General features: G+C 41.9%; 4 non-coding genes across 4 annotated transcripts; all 4 read right to left on the minus strand.

Annotated features, from left to right (window-relative positions):
* Positions 1 to 6,687: 6,687 nt before the first annotated feature.
* On the minus strand, positions 6,688 to 6,776 carry trnay-gua (transfer RNA tyrosine (anticodon GUA)). Its single transcript is given in 2 exon segments — positions 6,688 to 6,723; positions 6,740 to 6,776. It is a non-coding gene; the product is annotated as a tRNA-Tyr (tRNA).
* Positions 6,777 to 7,379: 603 nt separating this feature from the next.
* trnay-gua (transfer RNA tyrosine (anticodon GUA)) lies at positions 7,380 to 7,468 on the minus strand. Its single transcript is given in 2 exon segments — positions 7,380 to 7,415; positions 7,432 to 7,468. It is a non-coding gene; the product is annotated as a tRNA-Tyr (tRNA).
* Positions 7,469 to 10,645: 3,177 nt separating this feature from the next.
* trnah-gug (transfer RNA histidin (anticodon GUG)) lies at positions 10,646 to 10,717 on the minus strand. The gene has a single exon. It is a non-coding gene; the product is annotated as a tRNA-His (tRNA).
* Positions 10,718 to 10,820: 103 nt separating this feature from the next.
* Positions 10,821 to 10,909, minus strand: trnay-gua (transfer RNA tyrosine (anticodon GUA)). The gene is given in 2 exon segments: positions 10,821 to 10,856; positions 10,873 to 10,909. It is a non-coding gene; the product is annotated as a tRNA-Tyr (tRNA).
* Between the last annotated feature and the right edge of the window lie 1,161 nt (positions 10,910 to 12,070).

Raw genomic sequence — 12,070 nt, forward strand, 5'->3', positions numbered from 1 at the left:
CTTTCCAAAGAACTTTTTTGGTACTGAACTTACCGTGTCTTCACTTGCATTAATCGTTCCAGACACACGCTCTAGTGCGCAGTCTTCTCTCTTAATCGGCACTAACACTCTTGACTTACTCTTTGAAAGCCTCTCCTTGGCTGATACAGACCTTAGCATCCTGCCTTATGGTTATAGAGTTGTATTGAGCGTGCTACAACAAAGACACAAGCAGAAAGATAACGATAGCCTCGGTATTGTCACTCTTTCAGGAAAAGAGCCTGAATTCCTTCCTGCAGGCCAGAGTCGAGTCTTAGAGGGTTTAGTCCACATAAAAGCGGAACACTCAGACAGGTGGGTAGTAGTCGAGACCCCCGCTACATCTTCCTTGCCAGGTGGAGTCCTAGTCACCAACTGTCTACTTACCTTTCCTGGAAAATCCTCACACAAGCTTCCAGTGGTCCTGCGAAATGAAAGTAAGCATGACATAGTTATCCCTGCGAAAAGTGTCATTGCTGAAATGCATGCTATGCAAGAGATCATACCAAACAGTCAGATCACAGGGCCGTCCAAACAGACTCCCAATTTGAAGCCTGCTGAGCTTAATCTCAACTTTGCTGACTCTCCAGTCCCTGCGGAGTGGAAAGAGCGAATCACACAAAAGCTAAGTGCTATGTCAGAGGTTTTTGCGCTACATGATACAGACTTCGGTTGCACTAATAAGGTAAAACACCAAATCAAACTGAGCGACGAAACCCCCTTTAAACACAGACCTCGCCCCGTACGACCACAGGATCTTGACGCTGTACGAAGGCATTTGCAGGAACTCAGCGATGCAGGTATCATCCGTGAGTCCGAGTCGCCGTTTTCCTCACCGATAGTGGTGGTAAGGAAGAAAAACGGAGACGTAAGACTCTGCATAGATTACCGTAAGTTGAATCTAAATACCATCAAAGACGCCTACGCGCTTCCTAATTTGGAAGAAGCGTTTTCCGCCCTTACAGGATCGAAGTGGTTCTCGGTCCTTGACCTCAAAAGCGGGTACTACCAGATCGAGGTCGATGAGACAGATAAGCACAAAACAGCCTTTGTGTGTCCGATGGGTTTCTTTGAGTTCAATCGAATGCCCCAGGGCATAACAAACGCTCCCAGCACATTTCAAAGGCTGATGGAGAAATGTATGGGCAACATCAACCTTAAGGAAGTCCTGGTCTATCTTGACGATCTTATAGTGTACTCCGAAACCCTTGAACAACACGAAGCCCGCCTCCTCCATGTGTTTAGTCGTCTCAAAGAATACGGTCTGAAGCTATCGCTCGAAAAATGTATGTTTTTTCAGACGTCAGTTCGGTATTTAGGGCACATTGTCTCCCAAAACGGTGTGGAAACAGACCCCGACAAAGTAGCAGCCTTGAAAACATGGCCAAGTCCCAAAAACTTGAAAGAGCTCCGTTCCTTCTTAGGGTTTGCAGGATATTATAGGCGGTTTATTAAGGACTTTTCTAAAATCGTAAAACCCCTTACCAACCTAACTGCCGGATACCCTCCACTGAGAAAAACCAATAGCCCTAAGTCCACTGACATCCAATACTTTCAGCCAAAAGCTCCTTTCGGGGAGAGATGGACAGAGAGCTGTCAGAAAGCGTTTGAGACGATCATAGACAAACTGACTTCAGCCCCAATTTTAGGCTTTGCCAATCCCAAGTTGCCTTACGTACTACACACAGATGCAAGCACAACCGGGTTAGGGGCAGCTCTTTATCAAGAGCAGGAGGGAGAGTTGCGTGTAATTGCATACGCAAGTAGAGGACTATCAAAAAGCGAAAGCCGTTATCCCGCTCATAAGCTTGAGTTTCTTGCCCTCAAGTGGGCTGTAACGGAAAAGTTTTGTGATTACTTATATGGCAGTCCTTTCACCGTAATAACTGACAGTAATCCTCTAACTTACGTTTTGACCACTGCTAAGTTAGATGCGACGAGCTATCGCTGGTTGTCCGCCCTGTCCTCTTTTGAGTTCCAGCTTAGGTACAGAGCAGGCAAACAAAACCTGGACGCGGACGGCCTATCTCGTCGTCCACATCCCGAGCCGTTAAACGACCTTGTCTCCCTGAAGGAACAAGAGCGGATCCGTCAGTTTGTGCAACACCACTTGCCCTGCACCGATCCTTTCACATACGTTCCGGCTCAAGCTGTCAGTGCAATCTGTGAAAGACACCTAGTCCTCCAGTCTCATGACACAGACAATGCTCTCGCCTGTCCACTCGTAACATCCTTGTCTATGTCTGTTAATGCTGTACCCGACAGTTTTGATCAGTGCGACGCTTTTCCTGTCATTCCAAGCATGTCAGAAGAAGAGTTAAAACAAAGTCAGATTAACGATCCTGCTATCAATGAGATCATACACCAGCTTGAAACAGGTGAAACATCTCCCCCTACTGTACGCAATGAAATCCCACAAATTAGCATTCTTCTGCGTGAGCTAAATAAACTTGAGTTGCAGAATGGGATTTTGTACAGAAAAAGGCAAGTAGGTGAAGAAACCCAGTACCAGCTCGTTCTCCCTGAAAGCCTAAGACCTATGGTTTTTAAAAGCCTACACGATGACATGGGTCATCTCGGGTTTGACCGGACACTTGATCTAACCAGAACCAGATTTTTCTGGCCGAAAATGGCCTCAGATATAGAGCAAAGGATCAAAAGCTGTAGCCGATGTGTTTGCAGAAAGACCCTACCAGAGAAGGCAGCACCCCTGGTAAATATTCAAGTCACCAGACCTCTAGAGTTAGTGTGTATTGACTTCTTAACTATTGAACCAGATCGCAGTAACACTAAAGATGTCTTAGTCATTACAGATTTCTTTACAAAGTATGCTGTGGCAATAACTACTCCCAACCAAAAGGCTAAAACTGTAGCCAAGGTGCTGTGGGAAAACTTTATCATCCACTATGGTTTTCCCGAGAAGTTGCATAGCGATCAGGGTGCAGACTTTGAGTCTAAAACTATCAAAGAGTTGTGCGACCTAGCTGGGATTCAAAAGAGCAGAACCTCACCCTACCATCCCAGGGGAAACCCTGTGGAGAGGTTTAATAGAACCTTACTAAACATGTTGGGTACCCTCAAGGAAGAAGACAAGAAACACTGGCGTGATTTTGTTAAGCCACTCGTTCACGCGTATAATTGCACCAAACATGAAAGTACAGGATTTACGCCATATGAGTTAATGTTTGGTAGGCAGCCTAGGCTACCCATTGATCTTGCCTTCAATGTCCCCCTGAACAATCGCCAGCAGCAGTCTCACTCGCAATACGTTAAAGCCCTCAAATCTCACCTTCAGGAGAGCTACCAACTGGCTACCAAAAATGTTAGCAAAGTTGCTGAACGTAACAAAACTAGATATGACAAACATGTAACTGAATCTGTCCTAGGTGTCGGAGATCGCGTGCTTGTAAGGAATGTTCGGATTAGGGGAAAGAACAAGTTGGCTGATAAGTGGGAGTCCATTGTCCACGTGGTTGTTAGTCAAAAAGACAACCTCCCTGTATATACAGTCAAACCGGAGCATCACAATGGTCCCACTAGAACTCTTCACAGAGACCTTTTGTTACCTTGTGGTTTTTTGCCAACTGCCCCTGAAAATTCTCAAGCAGTACAAGTAAAGCCCCAACGGCCAAGCACACGCCAACACCCAACAACTGATCCTGACGAACATGAGCTTGAATATAACTCTGAGGAAGAGGAAAACTACCCCCTCTATTACCCTTCAGATAATCTCAAAGAGATCTCTAGGTCGTTTGAAGAATACAAAGTAGTCTTTCCTCCCAAGACTAAGTCAAACCCTGTAAATGAGCAACACAAATCAGACTATTCTCAAGCCTCAGAACATGTGACTGTGCCTGATATTGCTCAAGAGGACATGGACATAAATGTAAACTTACCTGATTGTGGAAACAAACCGGAAATGGAAAATCTACCTGAAAAAGACAAAATACCTGAAAAGGAGAAGTTGCCTGAACCAGCAACGGAAGTTCACATGACTCAACAAAATGAAATGGACAATGCGTTGGATTCAAACAAAACTAATGATGAGGAAGCAACTCAAACTCAGGTGAATGACACTGAACCTGTAAACAGTGAAATGGAAGGGAATGACCCTGATGCAGAACAGTCTGTCAGAAGATCATCTCGAGAAAGAACAAAGCCCAAGCACTTAACTTACCCTCAACTGGGGAACCCTCTGGTTAGCATAGTTCAATCCTTGTTCCAGAGCTTAAGTGAGGCTGTGATTAGCTCTATTGAAATCCATGATGTCCAGGTAGTCTGACCTATGTTTTATACAAAGGGACTTGCATACATTTAAGAGGGGAGGGTGTAACCCTGGTTAACATAGCTCCCAATAAATAAAAGCCTGTTAATAGAAACAGTCAAAAGAAATATATTACAGGTTACAAATAGTCAATAAATGGATCTTAATGGTTAAAACGACTCATTAAAAACATCAGTAGTTTATATTTATTTTATTTGTGTTTAAAAACATGTTAAAAGGTTAATAACTTGCAAATTCATGGGTTTTAATGTTAATTCAGAAAAAAAAAGCAAAAATATCTGTTCAGACTCTTAATTTGAAGGGCACGTTGCAGCGTGACTCATGATCCGCTACAGCCAACCGGGTAGTTCTTTCACTTTAGCGCTGCGGAGGAAGAGATGCAGACAGTCCTTGCGGAGCTGCTGCGTAAATGAGAAAAAAAATATATTAAATACCAACCTAGAAGTCCACATAAAGCCATTTTGAGACTTTTGAGGAGGTATTTCTGTTTCCTGACCGGCTGTGCCTTGGTGATGTTGTGAACATAACTGAACGGGACTTGGTGAGTTCAGTAACTGTATTTTATTTGATAAAAGAAATGTTTTGTTGTATTATATTGCTAATTTCATGTAAATGGAAAGCCAAGGTAGCAGAATTCTGTTGTTTAATGTTATAATGGTTGATTTCAGCATTGAATTTGTGCTTACTCGACACACAGGCGGTAGTTCATAGGCCGTTGATGTGTGTTCAGGGCGCCATGTTGGCACCACCTTGTTGAGGACTAAATGAGCTAAAAAAACAGACTTTTACTGTTACCTAAGGGCTATCTGTGTGTTATTTTTAAATGTTTATGCACCTTATTCTATCGTTATGGTAGGCCATTAAGGTTTGGACCGGGAAATGCTGAGCTAGAACCGGAGTTGGATTTCCTAAGCGTGAAACAAGATGGCGAGCCGCCCTCGGACCCCTTGAACTGTGCGTGTCAGAAGGAGAAAAACTCCCCCTGCTGGACGTTGCGTTCTTTCACTGGAATCTGGTAGGATTTATCCATACACCTCTGCAGAAGAACGCTGGACTCACAAAGCACGGGATAACCATTCAGAATAATTCTGGGATTTATGGTTAAAGGAGAAATACATTTTTTCTTTTGTTTTTTTTTTTTGTTTAAAGAGTTTGTTCAGCCTTTTGCTGAATTGTTTTAAGTTTTTACATTTATGCTGTTTATTTTTTTATTTTGGTCAACCACACATTTTAATGCTGTCATGGTATTAATGAAAATGTAAATTTTGTGGGTGAAACCAAATAGGAAATAATTGAAATTTAAAGGTGAACTAAACCAAAATTAAATTAAATTTTGGAATTAAAGGACTAAACTAGATTTAAAATAACACAGTGTTAACTTAAATAGATTAAAGAACAAACTTGAACTTAGAACTTAAAATTAATAAAACAACAACCTAGGTTAAAATAGCATCCTTTTAAAGCCAAATTAAAGGTTTTGAGACAAATAGGATAAACGGGAACTACTGGACAAAAAGGGGAAAATTAAAATATCTTATTTCCCTGGTGTTAATTGTTTTATGTGTATTGTGAATTGTATGTCAACTGTCTATTTTCTGTTTTTTTTTTTCTAAAAATAATAAGCCGGTGATTTAAACTTGTTTTCTGGTCTGTGGGTTTTTTATGACAAGCCACCTTCATACTGCTCTAGTAGTCGAACCTAACTGGTCCTAGTATACTGTAACGACTCCAGAAGTGTTACACTTTCACAGTCCTACGCTCTATCAACTGAGCTATCGAAGGGTGGGCTATGTCAGAAGCACTTAGTACTTTGCGCATTGTGATCTTGAGTGCATCGTTTAATTTTTTCTATTTGATCTTGTTCCAAACATAGATGCCTAAGTATTTTGGGTGAACGTTCAAAGTACATTTACCCATCTCTACACACAAGAGGATCTCATCTTCTGACTAGAAATATGGCCAACCTTTCTATTGTTGCTGTCAACTCACTGGGCATTGGAGTTGTTTTTCCCCCCCAAAAAACTTAGACAAATCACCAATTACTTGAGGTTTCAGTAGTTGCTAAACAACTCTATTCCAACAGCTTGTTCCTGTTTTATGACTTCTTTTGAGCTTTTGCATAACTGTCTTTGTTTTTCTTGTCATCTTAGCAAAGTTTCCTCTGAAAGAAACGACATTTAAGACGGAATGTAAAGGAACATTTGCCGTGACCCGGATTCGAACCGGGGTTGCTGCGGCCACATCGCAGAGTACTAACCACTATACGATCACGGCTCGTTTCCTCAGCTCCATCTGTAAGCTGTGGTGATCAGCTGTGACCACACCATTGTAAAGATGTCGACTTGAAAAGTGCGAGAGCTCATGAAGAAGCTTTATCAACATTTTCTTTCGAGCCGGATTTGAACCAGCGACCTAAGGATGTCTTTTGAGCTGCCTCTACAGTCCTCTGCTCTACCAACTGAGCTATCGAAGGGTGGTCAATGCTGGAAGCAATTAGTACTTTGTGCATTGTGTTTTTTAGTGCAACATTTAATTTTTTTCTATTTGATCTTGTTCCAAACATAGATGCCTAAGTATTTTGGGTGAACGTTCAAAGTACATTTCCCCATCTCTACACACAAGAGGATCTCATCTTCTGACTAGAAATATGGCCAACCTTTCTATTGTTGCTGTCAACTCACTGGGCATTGGAGTTGTTTTTTCCCCCAAAAGAAGGTAGACAAATCACCAATTACTTGAGGTTTCAGTAGTTGCTAAACAACTCTATTCCAACAGCTTGTTCCTGTTTTATGACTTCTTTTGAGCTTTTGCATAACTGTCTTTGTTTTTCTTGTCATCTTAGCAATGTTTCCTCTGAAAGAAACGACATTTAAGACGGAATGTAAAGGAACATTTGCCGTGACCCGGATTCGAACCAGGGTTGCTGCGGCCACAACGCAGAGTACTAACCACTAAACGATCACGGCACGTTTCCTCAGCTCCATCTGTAAGCTGTGGTAATCAGCTGTGACCACACCATTGTAAAGATGTCGACTTGAAAAGTTCGAGAGCTCATGAAGAAGCTTTATCAACATTTTCCTTCGAGCCGGTATTGAACCAGCAACCTAAGGATGTCTTTTGAGCTGCCTCTACAGTCCTCCGCTCTACCAACTGAGCTATCGAAGGGTGTGCAATGTCAGAAGCACTTAGTACTTTGCGCATTGTGATCTTGAGTGCAATGTTTAATTTTTTCTATTTGATCTTGTTCCAAACATAGATGCCTAAGTATTTTGGGTGAACGTTCAAAGTACATTTCCCCATCTCTACACACAAGAGGATCTCATCTTCTGACTAGAAATATGGCCAACCTTTCTATTGTTGCTGTCAACTCACTGGGCATTGGAGTTGTTTTTTCCCCCCAAAGAAGTTAGACAAATCACCAATTACTTGAGGTTTCAGTAGTTGCTAAACAACTCTATTCCAACAGCTTGTTCCTGTTTTATGACTTCTTTTGAGCTTTTGCATAGCTGTCTTTGTTTTTCTTGTCATCTTAGCAAAGTTTCCTCGGAAAGAAACGTTATTTAAGACGGAATGTAAAGGAACATTTGCTGTGACCCGGATTCAAACCGGGGTTGCTGCGGCCACAACGCAGAGCACTAACCACTATACGATCACGGCACGTTTCCTCAGCTCCATCTGTAAGCTGTGGTGATCAGCTGTGACCACACCATTGTAAAGATTTCGACTTGGAAAGTGCGAGAGCTCATGAAGAAGCTTTATCAACATTTTCCTTCGAACCGGATTTGAACCAGCAACCCAAGGATGTCTTTTGAGCTGCCTCTACAGTCCTCCGCTCTACCAATTGAGCTATTGATGGGTGGGCAATGTCAGAAGCACTTAGTACTTTGCGCATTGTGATCTTGAGTGCAACGTTTAATTTTTTCTATTTGATCTTGTTCCAAACATAGATGCCTAAGTATTTTAGGTGAACGTTCAAAGTACATTTCCCCATCTCTACACAAGAGGATCTCATCTTCTGACTAGAAATATGGCCAACCTTTCTATTGTTGCTGTCAACTCACTGGGCATTGGAGTTGTTTTTTCCCCCCAAAGGAAGTTAGACAAATCAACAATTACTTGAGGTTTCAGTAGTTGCTTAACAACTCCATTCCAACAGCTTGTTCCTGTTTTATGACTTCTTTTGAGCTTTTGCATACCTGTCTTTGTTTTTCTTGTCATCTTAGCAAAGTTTCCTCTGAAAGAAACAATATTTAAGACGGAATGTAAAGGAACATTTGCCGTGACCCGGATTTGAACTGGGGTTGCTGCAGCCACAACGCAGAGAACTAACCACTATACGATCATGGCACTCTTCCTCAGCTCCATCTGTAAGCTGTGATGATCAGCTGTGACCACACCATTGTAAAGATGACGACTTGAAAAGTGCGAGAGCTCATGAAGAAGCTTTATCAACATTTTCCTTCAGGCCGGATTTGAACCAGCAACCTAAGGATGTCTTTTGAGCTGCCTCTACAGTCCTCCGCTCTACCAACTGAGCTATCGAAGGGTGGTCAATGCTGGAAGCAATTAGTACTTTGTGCATTGTGTTTTTTAGTGCAACATTTAATTTTTTTCTATTTGATCTTGTTCCAAACATAGATGCCTAAGTATTTTGGGTGAACGTTCAAAGTACATTTCCCCATCTCTACACACAAGAGGATCTCATCTTCTGACTAGAAATATGGCCAACCTTTCTATTTTTGCTGTCAACTCACTGGGCATTGGAGTTGTTTTTCCCCCCAAAGGAAGTTAGACAAATCACCAACTACTTGAGGTTTCAGTAGTTGCTTAACAACTCCATTCCAACAGCTTGTTCCTGTTTTATGACTTCTTTTGAGCTTTTGCATAGCTGTCTTTGTTTTTCTTGTCATCTTAGCAAAGTTTCCTCTGAAAGAAACAATATTTAAGACAGAATGTAAAGGAACATTTGCCGTGACCCGGATTCGAACTGGGGTTGCTGCAGCCACAACGCAGAGTACTAACCACTATACGATCATGGCACTCTTCCTCAGCTCCATCTGTAAGCTGTGATGATCAGCTGTGACCACACCATTGTAAAGATGACGACTTGAAAAGTGCGAGAGCTCATCAAAAAACTACATCACCAATTTCCTTCGATCCGGATTTGAACGAGTGACCTAAGGATTACTTTTGAGCTGCCTCTACAGTCCTCCGCTCTACCAACTGAGCTATCGAAGGGTGGTCAATGCTGGAAGCAATTAGTACTTTGTGCATTGTGTTTTTTAGTGCAACGTTTAATTTTTTTCTATTTGATCTTGTTCCAAACATAGATGCCTAAGTATTTTGTGTGAACGTTCAAAGTACATTTACCCATCTCTACACACAAGAGGATCTCATCTTCTGACTAGAAATTTGGCCAACCTTTCTATTGTTGCTGTCAACTCACTGGGCATTGGAGTTGTTTTTTCCTCCAAAAGAAGTTAGACAAATCACTTGAGTTTCAGTAGTTGCTAAACAACTCTATTCCAACAGCTTGTTCCTGTTTTATGACTTCTTTTGAGCTTTTGCATAGCTGTCTTTGTTTTTCTTGTCATCTTAGCAAAGTTTCCTCGGAAAGAAACGTTATTTAAAACGGACTGTAAAGGAACATTTGCCGTGACCCGGATTTGAACCGGGGTTGCTGCAGCCACAACGCAGAGTACTAAACACTATACAATCACGCCACGTTTCCTCAGCTCCATCTGTAAGCTATGGTGATCAGCTGTGACAACAACATTGTAAAGATGTCGACTTGAAAAGTGCGAGAGCTCATGAAGAAGCTTTATCAACATTTTCCTTCAAGCCGGATTTGAACCAGCGACTTAAGGATGTCTTTTGAGCTGCCTCTACAGTCCTCCGCTCTACCAACTGAGCTATCGATGAGTTGGCAATGTCAGAAGCACTTAGTACTTTGCGCATTGTGATCTTGAGTGCAACGTTTAATTTTTTCTATTTGATCTTGTTCCAAACATAGATGCCTATGTATTTTGGGTGAACGTTCAAAGTACATTTCCCCATCTCTACACACAAGAGGATCTCATCTTCTGACTAGAAATATGGCCAACCTTTCTATTGTTGCTGTCAACTCACTGGGCATTGGAGTTGTTTTTTCCCCCAAAAGAAGTTAGACAAATCACCAATTACTTGAGGTTTCAGTAGTTGCTAAACAACTCTATTCCAACAGCTTGTTCCTGTTTTATGACTTCTTTTGAGCTTTTGCATAGCTGTCTTTGTTTTTCTTGTCATCTTAGCAAAGTTTCCTCTGAAAGAAACGACATTTAAGACGGAATGTAAAGGAACATTTGCCGTGACCCGGATTCGAACCGGGGTTGCTGCGGCCACAACGCAGAGTACTAACCACTATACGATCACGGCACGTTTCCTCAGCTCCATCTGTGATGATCAGCTGTGACCACACAATTGTAAAGATATCGACTTGAAAAGTGTGAGAGCTCATCAAAAAACTACATAATCATTTTCCTTCGAGCCAGATTTGAACCAGCGACCTAAGGATGTCTTTTGAGCTGCCTCTACAGTCCTCCGCTCTACCAACTGAGCTATCGAAGGGTGGGCAATGTCAGAAGCACTTAGTACTTTGCGCATTGTGATCTTGAGTGCAACGTTTAATTTTTTCTATTTGATCTTGTTCCAAACATAGATGCCTAAGTATTTTGGGTGAACGTTCAAAGTACATTTCCCCATCTCTACACACAAGAGGATCTCATCTTCTGACTAGAAATATGGCCAACCTTTCTATTGTTGCTGTAAACTCACTGGGCATTGGAGTTGTTTTTTCCCCCAAAAGAATTTAGACAAATGACCAACTACTTGAGGTTTCAGTAGTTGCAAAACAACTCTATTCCAACAGCTTGTTCCTGTTTTATGACTTCTTTTGAGCTTTTGCATAGCTGTCTTTGTTTTTCTTGTCATCTTAGCAAAGTTTCCTCTGAAAGAAACAATATTTAAGACGGAATGTAAAGGAACATTTGCCGTGACCCGGATTCGAACTGGGGTTGCTGCGGCCACAACGCTGAGTACTAACCACTATACGATCACGGCACGTTTCCTCAGCTCCATCTGTAAGCTGTGGTGATCAGCTGTGACCACACCATTGTAAAGATGTCGACTTGAAAAGTGCGAGAGCTCATGAAGAAGCTTTAATTAACATTTTCCTTCGAGACGGATTTGAACCAGCGACCTAAGGATGTCTTTTGAGCTGCCTCTACGGTCCTCCGCTCTACCAACTGAGCTATCGAAGGGTGGGCAATGTCCTAAGCACTTAGTACTTTGCGCATTGTGATCTTGAGTGCAACGTTTAATTTTTTCTACTTGATCTTGTTCCAAACATAGATGCCTAAGTATTTTGGGTGAACGTTCAAAGTACATTTCCCCATCTCTACACACAAGAGGATCTCATCTTCTGACTAGAAATATGGCCAACCTTTCTATTGTTGCTGTCAACTCACTGGGCATTGGAGTTGTTTTTTCCCCCAAAAGAAGTTACACAAATCACCAATTACTTGAGGTTTCAGTAGTTGCTAAACAACTCTATTCCAACAGCTTTTTCCTGTTTTATGACTTCTTTTGAGCTTTTGCATAGCTGTCTTTGTTTTTCCTGTCATCTTAGCAAAGTTTCCTCTGAAAGATACGACATTTAAGACGGAATGTAAAGGAACATCTGCCGTGACCCGGATTCGAACCGGGGTTGCTGCGGCTACAACGCAGAGT

The sequence above is a fragment of the Nothobranchius furzeri genome, chromosome 10 (assembly GCF_043380555.1).
Source record: "Nothobranchius furzeri strain GRZ-AD chromosome 10, NfurGRZ-RIMD1, whole genome shotgun sequence".
NCBI classification, from domain to species: Eukaryota; Metazoa; Chordata; class Actinopteri; order Cyprinodontiformes; family Nothobranchiidae; genus Nothobranchius; species Nothobranchius furzeri.